This window comes from Typopeltis vanoorti, chromosome 23 (assembly GCF_054136105.1).
Source record: "Typopeltis vanoorti isolate ZY-2024b chromosome 23, IOZ_Tvanoo_1.0, whole genome shotgun sequence".
Classification (NCBI taxonomy): Eukaryota; Metazoa; Arthropoda; class Arachnida; order Uropygi; family Thelyphonidae; genus Typopeltis; species Typopeltis vanoorti.
In genome coordinates, this window is record NC_143571.1 from 92,746,757 (window position 1) to 92,764,752 (window position 17,996).

The 17,996-nt window shown below is 35.9% G+C and overlaps 1 protein-coding gene across 1 annotated transcript in view; it reads left to right on the plus strand.

Annotated features, from left to right (window-relative positions):
- The first annotated feature begins 12,503 nt into the window (after window positions 1-12,503).
- Window positions 12,504-17,996, plus strand: part of Hmbs (porphobilinogen deaminase-like protein l(3)02640) — a 231,703-nt gene continuing 226,210 nt past the window's right edge. Inside the window, exon 1 of the mRNA XM_090412648.1 lies at window positions 12,504-12,540. The gene's annotated coding sequence lies outside the window, so the exon portion shown is untranslated. The remainder of the gene's footprint in view (window positions 12,541-17,996) is intronic.

Genomic DNA, 17,996 nt, shown 5'->3' on the forward strand with positions numbered 1-17,996 from the left:
CTTGGAACAGTAAATCTACCAACAAAAATAATCGCATCCTTTCTAGCTACACAGGATTAAACCATGCTGTTGTGGCTGGACCTAACGAACCAACTCATCTCAGTACATCTAGCACTGCTGATATCCTGGATATAGCCATCCTGCATGATATTAAACTGCAGTACAGCCTTAAATCACTAAACGAGCTGTCGTCGGATCACAACCCAATTCTACTGCAATTGGGAGAACAAGAATGCCTGTCTCCTCCTTCTCATTCAGGCATATCGTGGGAGAGATTGTCTAAAGCACTTCGGGATCAAATAGGACCCGTCCCTCATATATGCACACCAGAAGATGTGGAATCTGCAGTGACTAACCTCACCCAACAGATTAAGTCCGCTATAATGGTTGCATCCTACCAGAAACCTGTTCCCAAGCCTGATCGTTTGCCTGAGGACATTATGGACCTGATCAGAGAGAAGAGCAGAGCTAGGAAGAGATTTCATAACACTCGCGCACCTCAGGATAAGACAGTGCTTAACAGATTGAATGGAGCAGTAAGAGATGCACTTAAAACACATAGAAACGAAGTTTGGGATAAAAAGTTAGCCTCTATCTCACCTATTGATCACTCTATCTGGGGCCTACTGAGAAATATCAAAAATAAAACCAGATCCCTCCCCCCCTATAATCTCAAACCAGGGCCTAGTCCACACAGAAGCAGATAAGGCAGAAACCATACTTAAAAATCTTGAGGATCAGTGCAAACCTTCTTATAACAACATTGATTTCAATCATCTGTACAAAATCCACAGACAGGTTAGGCATACACTAAGCCTCCCGGACACCAGAGCTGATCATATTGCACCCGCATCACCTGTTGAATTATATGATATTATTAAAAAACTTAAGAACAATAAAGCTCCTGGACCAGACAGCACCTCAAACAGGGTGATCAAGCTGCTGCCTCGAAAAGCTATAGTGCATCTGACCAGTATAATAAATGCAATCTTAAGACTTCACTATTTTCCTTCCACCTGGAAAATGGCTGATGAGATTCCTATACATAAGCCAGGCAAAGACCCACACTTACCGCAGAATTATCGTCCAATCAGTCTCATCTCCAATCTGGGTAAGGTTGCAGAGAAAGTCATCCTCTCACGACTCCAAACCTCAGTAAATGACCTAAACATCCTCCCTAAAGAACAGTTTGGATTTCGACAACACCATAGTACTACCCAGCAAATCCACAGAATTGTGGAATATATCACCACCAGCTACAACTGGCGCCAGTGCACAGGAGCGGTATTCCTAGACCTATCTAAAGCATTTGACAAAATCTGGCATTTTGGACTCCTGCACAAACTTATCTCGGCCGGTATCTCACTAAAAATGGTTCATCTAATCCGTTCATATCTTCAGAATAGATCAGTGCAAGTTAAAATTAACGGTTCTACATCGTCCCAGCGCCATATCTTTGCTGGAGTGCCGCAGGGATCTCTACTGGCTCCATTGCTGTTTTCTGTATACATGTCAGACATCCCACACAATCCGATGACTTCCATTTTAGCACTGTATGCGGACGATACGGCAATACTAACCAGATCTCTCAGACCTCACTTCGTTACCAGAAAGCTTCAAGAAAATCTTCTAAAGCTGGAGGGTTGGTTCTCCAAGTGGAGATTGGAAGTCAACCCCCTGAAAAGCTCAGCGGTTCTCTTCTCAAAAAAGCCAATGTCTCCTGCAGGAGATGTGTTACTATTCAATACTAAAATTCCCTGGCAGAAAGAAACAAATTACCTGGGTGTGATTCTCGACAAAAAGCTATCTTTCAACCAACATATCAAGTCTGCATGTGCAAAAGCATCTAAAGCCATAGCTCAGATCTACCCGCTAATTAATAGAAATAGCAAACTCAGCAACAGAATCAAATTGCAGCTATACCAGATGACGATTCGTCCAATAATCACCTATGCCTCTCCAGCCTGGAGCCACACCTCTAATACTAACATTATTAAGATACAGCGAGTGCAGAACAAGTGCTTGAGAATGATTTTGAACGCCCCGTGGTATGTTAGAAACAGCCAACTCCACAGAGACGCAAATATTCCTTATATTCTCTCTTATCTACAATCCTTAGCTTCCAAATTTTTTCTGAAGACGTCCACACATCCCAACGATTTGGTTCAACAAGCTGCAGCATACGAGCCAACGGACATATTTAAATATAGAAGACCAAAAACTATATTAGCCTCCTATAGCGATACATAATCTCCATGCCCATTCAGGGCGAGCAAACTGCTCGTAAATTTTACCCTCACTGTAACCACGACAGATAGCGGGGAATATGAAAAGCATTTTGCTTCACCCTTAAAGAATAAATGTCAACTGTCAATTATTGAGGAATTAACAGAGCATTAGAAATTTATTAGAGAAGGATTGGCATTAGGTTGGAACCGGAGCTTTCGGCATTCGGGAATCACAGTGCGATAATAGCGAGTCGGCAAGTCACTCAAGCAGATAATAAAGTCTACTAGTTAAGAAGCAGTTAGCTAATAAGTTGTAGAATAAGAATTATAGCTACGGAAAACAGCTAAGAGACTATTAAATAGACTAGCGATACTTGAATTGAGATTTAATTTCAGCGCCGACCTTTCAAGGACATACAGAACCTTGAAGCAAAGCACGGAGTTACTAGAGTAGTAGAGGCTGTAAAATTGAAGTTTACCGATAGCTGTGTTTGGAATTATTATTATTATTATTATTATTATTATTATTACGGGCAACTCCAGGGAGTCATTAGACTCATCGAGGGAGGCCCCAAATCATTTTCATCACAACTATTCGACATTCATACAGTATCTATCATACCTCGCCTTAAACTCATTCACTGTCACAGCATCCACCACAGACTCAGGGAGCGCATTCCACTCATTCACTACTCTAAAAGTAAAGAACCCAGCTCTAACACCTTTACTAACCACACTTTTGCCCAGTTTCCATGGATGTCCCCTAGTCCTCCCACAACCAGCCCTGTTCTCAAAAATATCTTCTGAATTAATTTTATAGAAACCCTTCAGTAATTTGAATGTCTCAATCATATCTCCCCTCCTCCGCCTATCAACCAATTTTTGCAACCCACAAATCCTCAACCTGTTCTCATACGGTTCATTCCACAGACCTGCTATCAACTTGGTCACTCGCCTCTGGATCCTCTCCACCTCCTCCCCATCAAGAAGAAACCTAGGTGACCAAATCTGAGCACAGTAGTCGAGATGAGGTCTTATGAAGGATCGATACAGAGGAACAATAACCTGCTTGTCTCTGCTTGTCAACGTATTCTTCAGCAACCAAGTGATTTGATGAGCTGATTTGGCCACTTTTGCAATGTGTCCCCTAAATTTCAATTCCTTATCCACCAACACTCCTAAATCTCGTGCCTCATCAATTTCCTGGAGCACGGTTCCACCAATGCAGTAAACTGCCTCCCATCTTTTCACCCCAAAATGCATAACCTTACATTTTGCCACATTAAATTGACATCCATTCTCCCTAGCCCAGACCTCCAATCTATCCAAATCATCCTGCAAAATTTTGACGTCATCTGCATTCACTATTGCCCTACCCAACTTTGCATCATCCGCAAACAAATGAACTGTTCCTCTCAGATCCTTTCCTATATCATTTATGAACAAATTAAACAGCAGTGGTCCAAGAACAGATCCTTGTGGTACACCACTAGTCACAGGCCGTCTTGTGGACTCTACTCCTGAGTAAACCACTCTCTGATATCTCTCCGTCAACCACCCTCCTATCCATCTCACCAACCCTATGTTGTAGAAGAATTGTAGTGTCTAAAGAATTAATTAAATGCCGGAAAAGTGAACAACTGTGCATATAAAACCTCAAGTTAAGAATTATTGTGTGTTGCCTTATTTCATGAGTGATCAGTAGTATTTCATGCAAGAACGTTTTTTTTTTTTTTTGTGTATAGTGACCGATGATTAATTCAGTTATTGCTTAGAAGAATTATTTTAATGAGTGCCGTTTAAAATTTGAAGTGTTTACAGTTATAAAAAGTGTTTACGTATAAGTAGATGAAAGAAGATTATCGGTAAGATTATTCCAACCATTAATATTCCTATATAGAGAAGTGTGTGAGTTTCATCCAAGAATTTCCTTACACTAACAGTAACTATTGAGGAAGTTAGCCAAAAGTGTAAATTTAAAAGTGTTTGTTTGTGAAGAGGTATTACTGCAATTTTTATTGAATTTGGAACTTAAGGAACTGTGAGAAGACTGTATTAGAGATAACAGATTTACCATTATCTAAATTTGTATGACAGTATTATCAGAAAGGCTGAAGTGTTTATAATAACTTAATTAGTGATTTGATCTTAAGTGTAAAATTTGTGATTTTAAAATGAAATGTTTGTTTTTGTTTATCAAAGTTGTATTTTGCCTGAATCTCTTTTACTGCACCATTCATAAAATATTCGAACCAAAGCGGGTAAATTAAGTAAGTCAAATGTACTGGGGCCAGTATATATTTTAAGGAGAAATAGTTGAAGGTTGATTTTTCTTCAATTCTTGAACTAATTCAGATATAGAGTGGCGCAGTGTTTAAATATAAATTTTCTCTATATTTGAATTAGAAATCAACTCACAACTTATCAATTAGTTAAGAACATCGTAATTATAATCATGTCGGATCCAAAGTATACATTAAGAACAAGTAGGATCCAACACCTGCAACAACGCGAAGAGCTTAAGATAGCGACTGATAAAAAACGAATATATGAATCATTAGTAGATGTAATTAAGACAGTTAAGGAGACATTAATCAATATGCTTCATTATTTGATCATGTTACAAATTGTTGTTAGCTAAAATAACGATTAATAGATACTACTGTACCTATTTGTACTAATGTACTTTTATTGTGATATGATTGCTTTAATAACGTACGGAAGTTATAATAGCTATAATAAATATTATAATTTTTTTTAGCTTTTAAATTCTTAAGTATGGATCATTAGTTAAAGTCTGGATTTATAAAAAGCACAAAAGAGAACAATATAGTAGATACAAGTAGTTGTAATCAACTAGAAAGCGTTGATTTTGTATCTGGATCAAATGAAATTGATAAGGGTGTGTCGTTTGACATCTGTAAAGAACAAACTAGGAAGAAGATACAAAAAATTCTTAAGTACGATATGAATTACTTGAAATGTGGATTTTCATAGACGGGAAATGAAGAGGAACCAATTCCATTATGTGTCATTTGTGGTGAAACTTGAAAAAAATGAAAGCATCTAATTCAAATCTAATTCATCTAAATCAAAAAATGAAACCATCTAATTTAAATTGCCATTTTGAATCGAAACAATGAACACAAAGACAAAGCTGTAGAATTTTTTTCAAAATAAACTAAAAAATTTAAAAGAATCTCAAAAAAATAATGTCGATTGTGTCAGGAGGTGAAAATATAAAGGCTTCAGAAGCTTTGTATCGTGTGTCGCTATTAATAGCAAAAAATGGTGAAACGGAAACAATTGTTGGAACTTTGGTCAAGCTTGTATGAAAAATAATAGCAGAATTATGACGGGAGATGATGCAAAAAAAGGTCTTTTGATCGAATTTGCTTTAAAATAGTACTGTTCATAGAAGAATCACTTGAAATGGCTGAAATATAAAACAAACATTGTTATCCGATATACGTAAGAGTCGTTATTATGCGTTGCAGGTCGATGAATCCACCGACATTACAAATTCTAGAAATCTAGTGTTCGTCAAGTACGAAAAAAAAAATCAAAAACTTCATGGTGACCTTTTATTTTGCCAACTCCTGCCAGAACATAGAACAGCAGAAGAAATATCCAACGGTATAAATACATTTATGCATCAAAATAATCTTTATTGGAAAAAAAAAGTGTTGGAATAAGCACGGACGGAGCGAAATCCATGATCAAATCTAAAAAAAGGGCTTGTTTAAAGGATTCAAGCTGTTGCACAAGTTGCAAAATCGACACACTGCTGCATACACAGGAGGCTTTGGCTACACATATGATATCTACAGACTTAAGAAAAGTTCTGGATGAAGCTGTGAAAATCATAAATTATATTAAAACCCGTCCTCTAAATGCCAGACTTTCTCTCAACTTTGCGAAGAAATGGGAAGTAATCATACACAGCTTCTTTCCCATATCGATGTTCGTTGGTTTTCTGGTGCAAAAGTCCTTATTCGTTTATTTGAACTTTGGAATGAACTACAAGTTTTTCTTGATGAAAATTTTCAATTGAAAAAAAAAAAAAAAAAAAAAAAAACATTTACATAATCGGAAATGGCTCTGTCAATTAACATACCTGGCAGATATATTTACAGTATTAAATAAGCTTAATTTGTTTTTACAAGGGAAGAAAATTTCTATATTTCATATCCAAAGTAAAGTGAACGCCATATTGGCAAAGATGAAGTTATGGCAAAAGTGGGTAAGTATTGGAGAATTTGACACGTTTCCATCTCTTCATGAATTGCTCGTAAGATCAAATGAAGAAATTGAGGATAATGTGAAAATTACTATCATGCATACAAATGAATATAGAAAAGTATTTTCCTGAATTGGATATTAATATTGAGTAGATAAGATACCTTTTCAATATCAACAAATCTATGCTAAATCTGTTATCTCTAATACAGTCTTCTCACAGTTCCTTAAGTTCCAAATTCAATAAAAATTGCAGTAATACCTCTTCACAAACAAACACTTTTAAATTTACACTTTTGGCTAACTTCCTCAATAGTTACTGTTAGTGTAAGGAAATTCTTGGATGAAACTCACACTTCTCTATATAGGAATATTAATGGTTGGAATAATCTTACCGATAATCTTCTTTCATCTACTTATACGTAAACACTTTTTATAACTGTAAACACTTCAAACTTTAAACGGCACTCATTAAAATAATTGTCGCCAATCGAAGAAGAACAACTTTTAGAACTAGCTTCTGATGGTTTTTCTAAAAATTAAATTCAACGAGAATATGTTATCACCATTTTGGCTACAAACAGAATGAATTTCCTTAATTAACTGATAACGCTCTAAGGTTCATTTTTTCATATTCAAGTTCATATCTGTGCGAAGTTGGATATGAAATATATTCACGTCTGAGCTACTTGTATATAGAGGCTAATGACTTCATATCACTTGCCTTGTAGATTAAGAGATTAAGATATTAAGACAAAGAAGAGGAATCGCATCTGATATTGAAAATAACAATTATAGATCCAAATTTTGCTGAACTTTTATCCCACCATAAGCAATTTCACTCCTCTCATTGATGGTAAAGTATTTAAATTAAATAATTTTAATTTAACAAAATTTATAGTATTTTTATAAATTTTGTTCTATTAAAAATAAATCATATTTTTTGTTTACATGTACATCTAAATTCGAATAAAATAGATATTTACAGTGAACTATACTTTTATATTTTATTTATTTATTATTATTATTTTGATAAAGGGGTACTTGGTAAAAATTAAAATTTAAGAAGTGGGTACACGGGTTTCTGAAGCTTGAGAAACACTGCGCTCATGGATAACTGGAATTGAGCTTACCACACTTCGGGCAATCTAGCGCCGTAGCGTATGTAATCAGTGGATGTGGCGTGTACCCACATCCACTGATGTAATCATCCATTGCAAAGCCATTTATTCGCTCATGGAGAATACGGGAGAACTTTTAACCTTATCTCGCTTTTGCACATGATATATTCACGTCTGAGCTACTTGTATATAGAGGCTAATGACTTCATATCACTTGGCTTAGTATGTATCCCATAATGCAATGGATAATTGGAATAAATGGAATAATTGGAATTAGAAGGGTCACTACTCAGACCGGTTTCGACCTTTATGGAGCCAGATCCGAGAGGGATACCAAGCTGAGGTAATGGAGATGTTACGTATATATATATATATCATATACAGGTAGACAAAAAGTACTTAACCTTCTTAATAAAAATCTCTCGATGAAAGAAAGATGTAAAAAAAAAAAATCTGCTAACGCCTTTTTTTTTTGTTCCCTTATAGGGTAGGCGAGGCCGTTTGTTAGTCCTATCTAACTTTTGGAGACTGAGTGGGCAATTCAATCTCCACTGGTAGCCAAACTGAGATAGCTGGCCCAAGGCTATCACTAAATAATCGGTACGCAGTGAAGAAGGCGGCTAGTAAGTTCCGCCATCTGGTGGAATAGTGTGGTTCAACGGCCGATTTTCTTGAGTTTAAGGGACGAAAAACCCGAGTTTCCAGGAGAAAAACCGCTAGCCCATGCCAGAGATCAACTAACTCTGGAACCGATCGAGAAAAGGCTTAGAAAAAGTTCCTCTAGTTGGCGACTAGATTCGAACGCCTTTCGTCCTGCGGTCAGCCACCGTAGAGTGCAAACGCCACATTTACTGAGCTATACAGGCTCTCTGAAAGAAAGAGGCAGAAAGTTTTTTTTTTTATCTTGGGTGTAATATACATTAAAGATTCCAAGAAATTTTATACTTGGTTTTAATCCTTTTCCCAAGAGCGATCATTATGGGTGACTTTAATTATGGTAATATAAACTGGAATCAAGAAACTGCATCTTGGGGGAAAGAAAATGAATTTTTGGAGTTTTTGAAAGACCTTAGGCAATACATAACGGAGGATACACGATGATGAAGAGTGTTGGATTTGATCATTTTATCAGATGATATTATTATAAGTGAGGTATAGGTGTCAAATCTTCCAGCAGTTAGTGAGAGTGACCACTTGCTGGGTGACAAGTCATTCAAGGACGTCTCTTAGAAAGGGAATTATTGGAATTATAAGACTGGTAATTATGAAAAGCTCAGGAAACAGCTCATGATAATAAATTGGAAAGAGCAACTGGATGAAAAGGATATTAATGCTGCTTGGGTCCTACTCAAGAACTATTTGGTGGAGCCAATAATAGAATTCATTCCAAAGGTTAAGAGGGTAAATAGAGCAGGTGTGAAATAGATGAATCAAGAGATAAGGTATGCAATCTGGAAGAAGAAGTAGAAGGTATTATGTAAAAAACACAGGATGAGTAGTTCTAACAACCAATTGCATCAGAAGATACAAAGAGCAGGCGACGAAGGTGACGCGCTTGATAAGGGTACCAAAAGAGCAGTATGAGCAGCTGTTAGCTAAAGATGCCAAAAAAATCCTAAGGAGTTTTTTTTAGTATGTGGCCAGCAGAAGAAAGAATGTTTATGATAACCGCAGCAGAGGATATAGTTGTGATATTTAATGACCAATTTATAAAGGTATTTCATTCTTATGAACATGACATCATGCAGAACATACAAGCAGTGGAAAAGAAGGAGAAGGACGAGGAATTGTTAGTAAGTGAATAGGAGGTATATGAGGAATTGAATCGACTCGATGTAAATAAGGCTGAGGAACTTGATTCTATTTCACCATGTGTTTTGAGGGAATGTTCCAGAGAGTTAACAATGGCTGTTACATATCTTTTCAACATGAATTTTTCATTGAGTCAAATTCCAAAAGATTGGAAAGAGACTAAATTTGTTCCAATTTACAAGGAGGTGATAAGAGTAGGGCTTTGACTTATAGACCAGTTTGTGTTTCTGGAGTTGTGGTTAAGATATTATGGAAGTTAATTAGGACCAAGATTCAGAATTTGGTTGACAACAGAAAAATACTCTTTGGCGGCCAGTATGGATTTATTAAAGGAAGATTGTGCTTTAGTAATCTGCTTACTTTTTATAATAAAGTGACAGATGCGTTGGATAAGGGTTTTGTATATACAGTGGTATATTTAGATTTTGCAAAGGCATTTCATAAATTGCCACATAACAGATTGATAATTAAATTGGAATGGGTGGGGCTGAATAGTAGATTAGTTCGCTGGATTGGAGATTAGCTGTCTGATAGATAATCAGCGAGTGTATATGAAGGAGCGATATCCCAGAAGAGGAAAGTTACTAGTGGTGTACCCCAAGGGTCTGATTTGGGTCCATTGCTGTTTAATTTGTATGTAAATGATATTTGGAGAGGTGATATGCAATTGTTTGCAGATGATGCAAAGTTGGGGAGAGCAATCAGGAGTAAATCAGATGCTGTAGCTTTGCAAGAGGACTTGAATACGGCTGAATGAGTAAATGTGTGGGGATGTCACTTCAATGTTGTAAAGTGTAAGGTTTTGAATTTGGGAGGCAGAGATGGGATGTAGTCTACATCCTGTAGAGTACATAATCGATGGAAATATCTTGGAAGGTAGAGTAGATGAAAGATCTGGGAGTGATTGCAGACATGTACCTAAAATTTCAGGGACATGTTACTAAAATTGTGAGGACAACACAGCAGATGATGGGAATGATGCAGAGGGCTGTGACTTGTAGAAGTTAGGATGTCATGGTTCCTTTGTATAATTCTTTGATCAGACCACATATGTATTACTCTCCACAGATTTGGTCACCAATATGAAGATGTATTGGAAAAGGTTCACAGATGATTGACTAAGTGGTTTCTGGTCTGATGCGGAGGGCACTGATTTATAGAAGTAAAGATGTTATAGTTCCTTTGTATAAGGCTTTGATCAGGACAATTATGGATTACTGTGCACAGATATGGTCATCTGGTTTTCAAAAAGATGAAGATGTATTGGAAAAGGTTCAGAGACGATTGACTCAGGTGGTTTCTGGTCTCTGGAATGTTGAGTATGAAGACAGATTGACAAAATGCAATTTGCAGGAATTGGTGGATAGAAGGAGGAGAGGGGATATGATCGAGACATATAAACTGGTAAGAGGTTATTACCAGATTAATGTCAGGGAGGTTTTGCACAGAATGGGTGAAGATAGGAAGAGAACAAGATGTTATCCCTGGAAGTTGTATAAGCCGGGTGTGAGGAGCAGGTTTTTTTGCATGGAGAGTGGTGAGTGATGAGTATATAAACTGTGTGTATAATATAATTATACACACAGTTTATTATTATAAACTGTGTTTATAACAGTGGACCTCCCATGACGAGTTTTTGATTCCATGGAGGTATCTTATAATAATAATAATAATAATAATAATAATAATAATAATAATAATAATAATAATAATAATAAAATCAGCGGGTAGATTCAAAGTCAGGACGTTCTTTCTTCGGGCAGTTTAGCTCTGAGAAGTGCAAAGACCACTTCCACTGAGCTATAGAGGCCCTTATAATAATATAATATAATATAATATAATATAATATAATATAATATAATATAATATAATATAATATAAAAAAATCAGCTAACGCCTTTTTATTCCAGTACATAGGGAGTAGGCGAGGCCGTTTTTAGCCCTATCTAACTTTTGGAGATTGAGTGCAGTTCAATCTCCACTAGTACCCAATCATAGATAGCTGACTCAAGGCTATCACTAATTAAGCGTCACGCAGTGAAGAGAGACGGCTCAAAGTGCCGCCATCTCGTGGTTTAATGTCTCCATCTCCAATTTAATGTAACCATCTCCTATTTAATGTCTGAAATAATGTGGGTTCTACGGTCGATTTTCTTGAGTTTACGGGACGAAAAACCCAAGTTTCCGGGAGAAAAAACCCGCTGACCCCGTGCCAGAGATCGACTAACTCGGGAACCGGTCGAAAAAATGCTTAGAAAAATTTCTTCTAGTCGACGACTAGATTCGAAACCTAGAAGTCTTCCTTCGTGCTGTTAAGCGCCGTGGTGTGCAAACGCCACATCCACTGAATATTTTGTTTTCTCAAAAGCATCTATGTACATTCGGACGAACTATTTACATATATACAATAAGTACATAGCATGCTTATTTCAGTTAACAATTTTCATTTACAACATGATAATATATACAACTAGATAATACAATATACAATAACGTATATACAATAAGTACCACATCCACTGAGCTACACAGGCTCTTCTGTATAATAAAATAAAATAAAATATAATATAATATAATATAATATAATATAATATAATATAATATAATATAATATAATATAATATAATTATTTTTATTTATTTATTCACTATTTATTTTTATTTATTTGTGTTTTACATTTACATTTATTTCATTTTCTCTTAGCAGGATATGTTTGAAGTTCATCTTTCGCGTAAACCAAAGTTTTTATTTAGTATTTTCTGAAAATCAGTAGTAAGAATGTTTTGATTGTTTTTGTGGAAATATTTTTATGATCATGTATGCTATCAACTGTTTTGTTGACTTCCTGGTATTCTCCCTTGTCGGAACGGTGATTCCCTGTTTTACTAGTGTATGAGTAGTTGGTTGATGTTACTCACTACGAACATTAGGTGGATTCCTTTGGAATTGTTGTAGAAACGGGTTACGTTTGTTATATTTCGAAGTGGTAACAACGTGTATGGTGAGTAAATTCTTTCCTGCAAAACGTAATATGTTAATTGGGATTGAATTGAGTAAATTCTTTCGTGGAGGTTATGGTATACAAAATATAATATGTAAATTGGGATTGAATTGAGTTTATTTCTATGCTCGATACACCGGTAAGTTGATAATTGATGTTTTTGCATCCTGTGCAAATATACGGCGGGTGGTATAGTATTCAGTATGGATTTTGTTATGTGTAATGTAGTGTGATCTTGCACGGATCATGTATTAATAATAATCAACTCTCCATGTTACTGCTGTAAAAAGGATAGATAGTTTTGCAATAAAATTAACAATGAGCTATTCCTGTACGAAATTTTGATTCTATAAATAGACCCATAGCTTCAAGCTTAATCTTATGCGAGTTTCGATTGCAGAGTAAAATGGAAACAAGGTCTAAGTGTCTGTTATTTTCATTCGTATAATATTAAATGTGCGAATTACAAACACATGGCACGTGTAGTTTCTTTTTTTCTGTTTTTCACTTGTTAATTGATTATTGGATACGGGATATTCATTCCGCTTATAATATGCAGAAATATTGAAAATGACGTAAACGGTGATATCTCGATTTTTTATTTATTTTATTATTTTACTCCCGCTCAAGAAAAGTCGTAAACTTGTAGTACATCAATACCGTGAGGTTTTTTTTTTTGGTATTTTTAAATTGTCTTAGAAACCTTTGCTCTAGAGACCAAACATGTAATTTTTTCAAATCCGTTCAGGCCTCAAATAAGTGGGGTGTTGTTCTTACACAGGATAATGAAATTCATCTCCAACCTCAAGACAATTGCATACATCCATGCCCACAGCCAACCTACATCTTGTTGGTTAGAGAGCAGATATCTTAACCACACTGCCAACCAGGCTGGCATTGCTGACATTGTTAAATTAGGAATAATGATAATAATAAATAAAAACAATATACAGATTCAGCAGGGTCATTTGAATAAATTGATATAATCATTGCTAAGTGTAAATGTAAATTTATGCATTATGGGCCATAAAAATTGTAAAATTCATTCCATGAAATAGGCTACTTACAAGGATGAGATTGGTCATAAATTGACAAGGCTGGTATCTGTCAAGTATCCTGCTCATATCAATTTTTGGACAGATGGGCCATTCTCCAGAGGTTAGAATTCAAGAGTATCAGGACTATGTAAAATCCTTGGAATATGATAAGTCTAGCCTTACTTCCCATGCTATTAATACTAAAAACAGAGTTCTTTGAAATCAAACTGAGATTCTTCACTACAAACAATTTAAATTCGAATATCTCTTCCATGAAACTTTTTGATATTGTCCCAGTCTTAATTATTCTAATTGCATGCATGTCTCCAATTATTGCGAAGTAATTACAATTAACTGCTTTTATTTTTATTTACAAAATAAAATCATTGCTTTCGTTTAATTCTAATAGTGTATTCTTCTGTTTAGTCGTATGTGACTGACATACCAGTAAGACACAAGATATTGCAGTATTAGAGTAATATTGTTGTGATGAAATAAAGTTAAGAGGTATGATACAGAGTCTTTGAAATAACCTTTAGATTCAACTGGAAGACGGGGAATCTGAATTAGTGTATCCATCTTGTATTTTATAAGTTCAACATATGGGGAAAAATGGAAAGATGGAATGAGTGGATGGAATTACCTCTGGCATGCCTCTAAAGAATACTGAATCGACAACTGTATAATAGAGTGGAATATTTTCCTGGAATAAAACAATTAGGGTCCCTCTAGTGGGTGCTTAAGGGTCAAAGCTGTATAACTGAGAGGAGACCTCCACATAGCCTTTAAAGGAATGTGGAGAATCAACCAGGGCTTCTGACCTAATGTCCAATCCTCACCTTCTCGTGGTGCACCCTGTTGGGTATCTACTTGGATACTAAATGAACGAGGATGGGCTGGCAATTTGGGATTTAGCCGACCAAATTGTATTCTTATTGGTTAAACCAAAATAAAAAATGATGGTACAACATGACAAAATTTCATGCCAGCTGAGGCGTCGCCTGGTTAAACAAGGCCCCTGTTGTTTTCGCCAGGGAACCAGGGCGAACAGCGAAAAGTCAGCTACTAGAACAAATCTGAAACCACAACTCAACATCACCAGAGTTAAAGATCTGTACTATCAACATAAGAAGCCTGAATGGCAAAGAAATTGAGCTAGCTGAGGAATTAGATACGTACCAGATCGACATAATAGGAGTGACTGACACAAAAAAGACAAAAACTGGTGAGATCTTTCTGAGCAATAAATGCAAAATGTTATATTCAGGCAATGACGATCAAGGAAAAGAAGGAGTAGCCATAGTATTCAACACAAAATACGAGGCTAATCTTCTTGAATGGCAGTCAGTCTCAAGTAGAGTAATGTGGACAAATATGAGAATGAGGAACTGGACAATGAGACTTATTTGTGCCTATGGTCCCACAGAAGGTTCTACTAAGGTAGAAGTGGAGAAATTTTTTGAGACTTTAGAAAAAGCAACTGTTTTCGGATCTAAATAGCAGAGTAGGAAATGATTGTCAAACATACAAAAATATTTTGGGAAAATTCGGAGAAAAGAGCAAAGCTAATAATAATGGCAAATAGTTGTTGGATTTCTGCTCAGGGCATGGACTGGTTATTACTAACACCATGTTCCAACATAAAAATATGCACAAATTCACATGGAGAGAAGAGGCAAGGAATAAGAAAAGTCTCATTGACTATGTTATTTTTGATAGTGATGTTTTCTCCCTGGTGCAGGACACCAGAGTGTATAGAGGATTTGAAATTGAAAGTGATCACTATTTAGTCTTGAGCAGGATAAAATTATATTTCATATTGAAAAGAATAACATGTAAGAAAGTTTTAAAGGAAATAAAAGTTGAGCAGCTCTCAGATGTGAACTGTAGACTAAAATACACAAAGATTATTGAAGGAAAAATGAAAGAGTTTGAGAACAGCAACCAAACCTTGGAGATTCAGTGGCAAACTTTGAAGAAAACTCTGATTGATTCAGCCAGAGAGGCATGTAGTAAGGTTATCTGCAAGGATAGAAAAAATCAGAACTCTATGTTGGACATAAGAAGTTAAACAGGCAGTGAAGGAAAAGAAGAAAGCCTATCGTTCCTGGCAAATAAGTCAGCTTGTGCTCTTAGAGAATATAGAGACAAATGTAAGAAAGTTGAACACTATGTAAAACTAGCTAAACACAAAAGTCATGGGAGGACTTTGGCAAGAATATAGAAAATAAATATCAAGAAGGTGGCAAAATATTCTGGAGGTTGTTGAAGAAGCTTAGGAATGGAGGAAAGAGTGCTGTAAAAGGAGTTAGAGATGATAAAGGTGACATGAAAATGGGAGAAAAAGATATCCTTGAAGTATGGAGTAATTACTTTGAAAAACTGGTAAATGAAACAAGCAGTGATGACAGCACAGTGGTAAAAAAACACTGATGACCAGGCATGCAGTCAGGAATACATATCCATACTTGAAGTAGAAAAAGCCATCAGAGGCTTGAAATGTGGAAAGGCAACAGGAGTAGATGATATTCGATCAAAAATGCTGAAGTATGGTGGTTCACTGCATAGTTCAGAAAGCCTGGACAGAGGAACGAATTTCCGATGATTGGAGTAGAGCTCTCATAGTACCCATATATAAAAAGGGAAATAAAACTGAATGTGAGAATTACAGAAGTATTTCAATACTGAGTGTTCCTGGCGAGATCTATGCAAGTAGACTTGAGAAACGGTCGAGAAGAATTGTGGAAGAAAAGCTTGGTGAAGAACAAGCTGGATTCAGGCCAAATAGAGACTGTTTGGATCAGATCTTCACTTTATGACAAATAGTCGAGATAGCATGGGAATGTAACAAAGATCTGTATTTAAGTTTTGTTGATTTGGAAAAGGCATATGATAAGGTGCCAAGAGAGAAACTATTCAATATGCTACAGTTATATGGTGTCAATTGGGCATTATATCAAGCAATACTTAGTCTTCATTTGAGTTGTAAGTCAGCAGTTAGAATTGAATGAAGTACAGGAAGATGGTTTAATGTTAAATCTGGTGTGAGACAAGGATGTACATTATCTATACGGATCACATTATGAAGGAAAGTGGTATTAAACATGATATCACAATTAGAGATGTTAATATCGGCTCTTTGCTTTATGCAGATGATGTTATACTTCTAAATAAATCCGCTACAAGTCTGCAAGATTCTCTGACTAAATTGAATAACTGTTGTAATAGATATGGTATGAAGGTCAGCAATAAAAAGACAAAGACAATGAAAATAGGCAGAATCATTGAAAATGTCAACTGTGTTGTGAATGGAGAACCTGTGGAACAAGTAAAACACTTCAGCTACTTAGGCACGATTTTTAGTGAAGATGGTAAATTAATATAGAAATAGACTACAGAATCAGCAAAGCTGGTATGGTGGGAAGTCAATTGAATAAATTCAAATGGAATAAGAGAGAAATAAGTCGGAACACTAAATTAGCTATATACAAGACAGTGTTCAAACCAGTTTTAACTTATTTATCTGAGAGCTGGGTCAGAAGTAAAACATGACCGCAGATATGAGAGTCCTGAGAAAGATTATAGGCGTGAACAGATGGCATCAATGGCCTATCATATTAAAAACTAGGATATTAGGAAAGAACTAGACATTGTCAGCATCCAGGAATACGTTAGGAGAGCTAATCTCAGGTGATTTGGTCACTTAAACAGAATGGGCGAAGATAGATTAACAAAACATATGTTCTCTGCCAGGTTGGCAGCAAAACGACCCAGAGGAAGACCAAGATATAGGTGGATTGATACAGTACAAAGTGCCTTAGACGATAGAAATATAAAATCTGATAATGTTGGAGTCTTGACAAGTAACAGACTGATTTGGAGGAAAATTTTAGATAGTAATGATGTAATTTTTTTCATGTAGTGCTATCATATCTTGTACACCCCCTTGAGGGTACAGGATATGATATACATTCATATTCATCTTCCCAATAGCATGCTCCTTTGACATACACGCAAAATCAACTTAAAGGCAGATACATTAACAAACATTCTCATCCACCTCCTCCTCTCAACAATGTTAATATCTGCTCTTTGCTTTATGCAGATGATGTACCTACATATCTTTTCTAGTTGGAAGAAATGCCAAGCCAACCCTACCTCTTAGGTGGTGGATGGCTTTCATAACATTTATGCCTGCTAAGGTCATCATATAACTGAGCATGTTCAGCAAAGTTAATGAATTAAGGAGATATCAGAATATCAAATTCTTCACTTGAGAATAAAGCTTCCTGAGAATTAATTGAGAATAGCTTCCTGAGAATAGCTTCCTGAGAAATAATAAAGCTTCCTGATAAAATTATATTTCATATTGAAAAGAATAACATGTAAGAAAGTTTTAAAGGAAATAAAAGTTGAGCAGCTCTCAGATGTGAACTGTAGACTAAAATACACAAAGATTATTGAAGGAAAAATGAAAGAGTTTGAGAACAGCAACCAAACCTTGGAGATTCAGTGGCAAACTTTGAAGAAAACTCTGATTGATTCAGCCAGAGAGGCA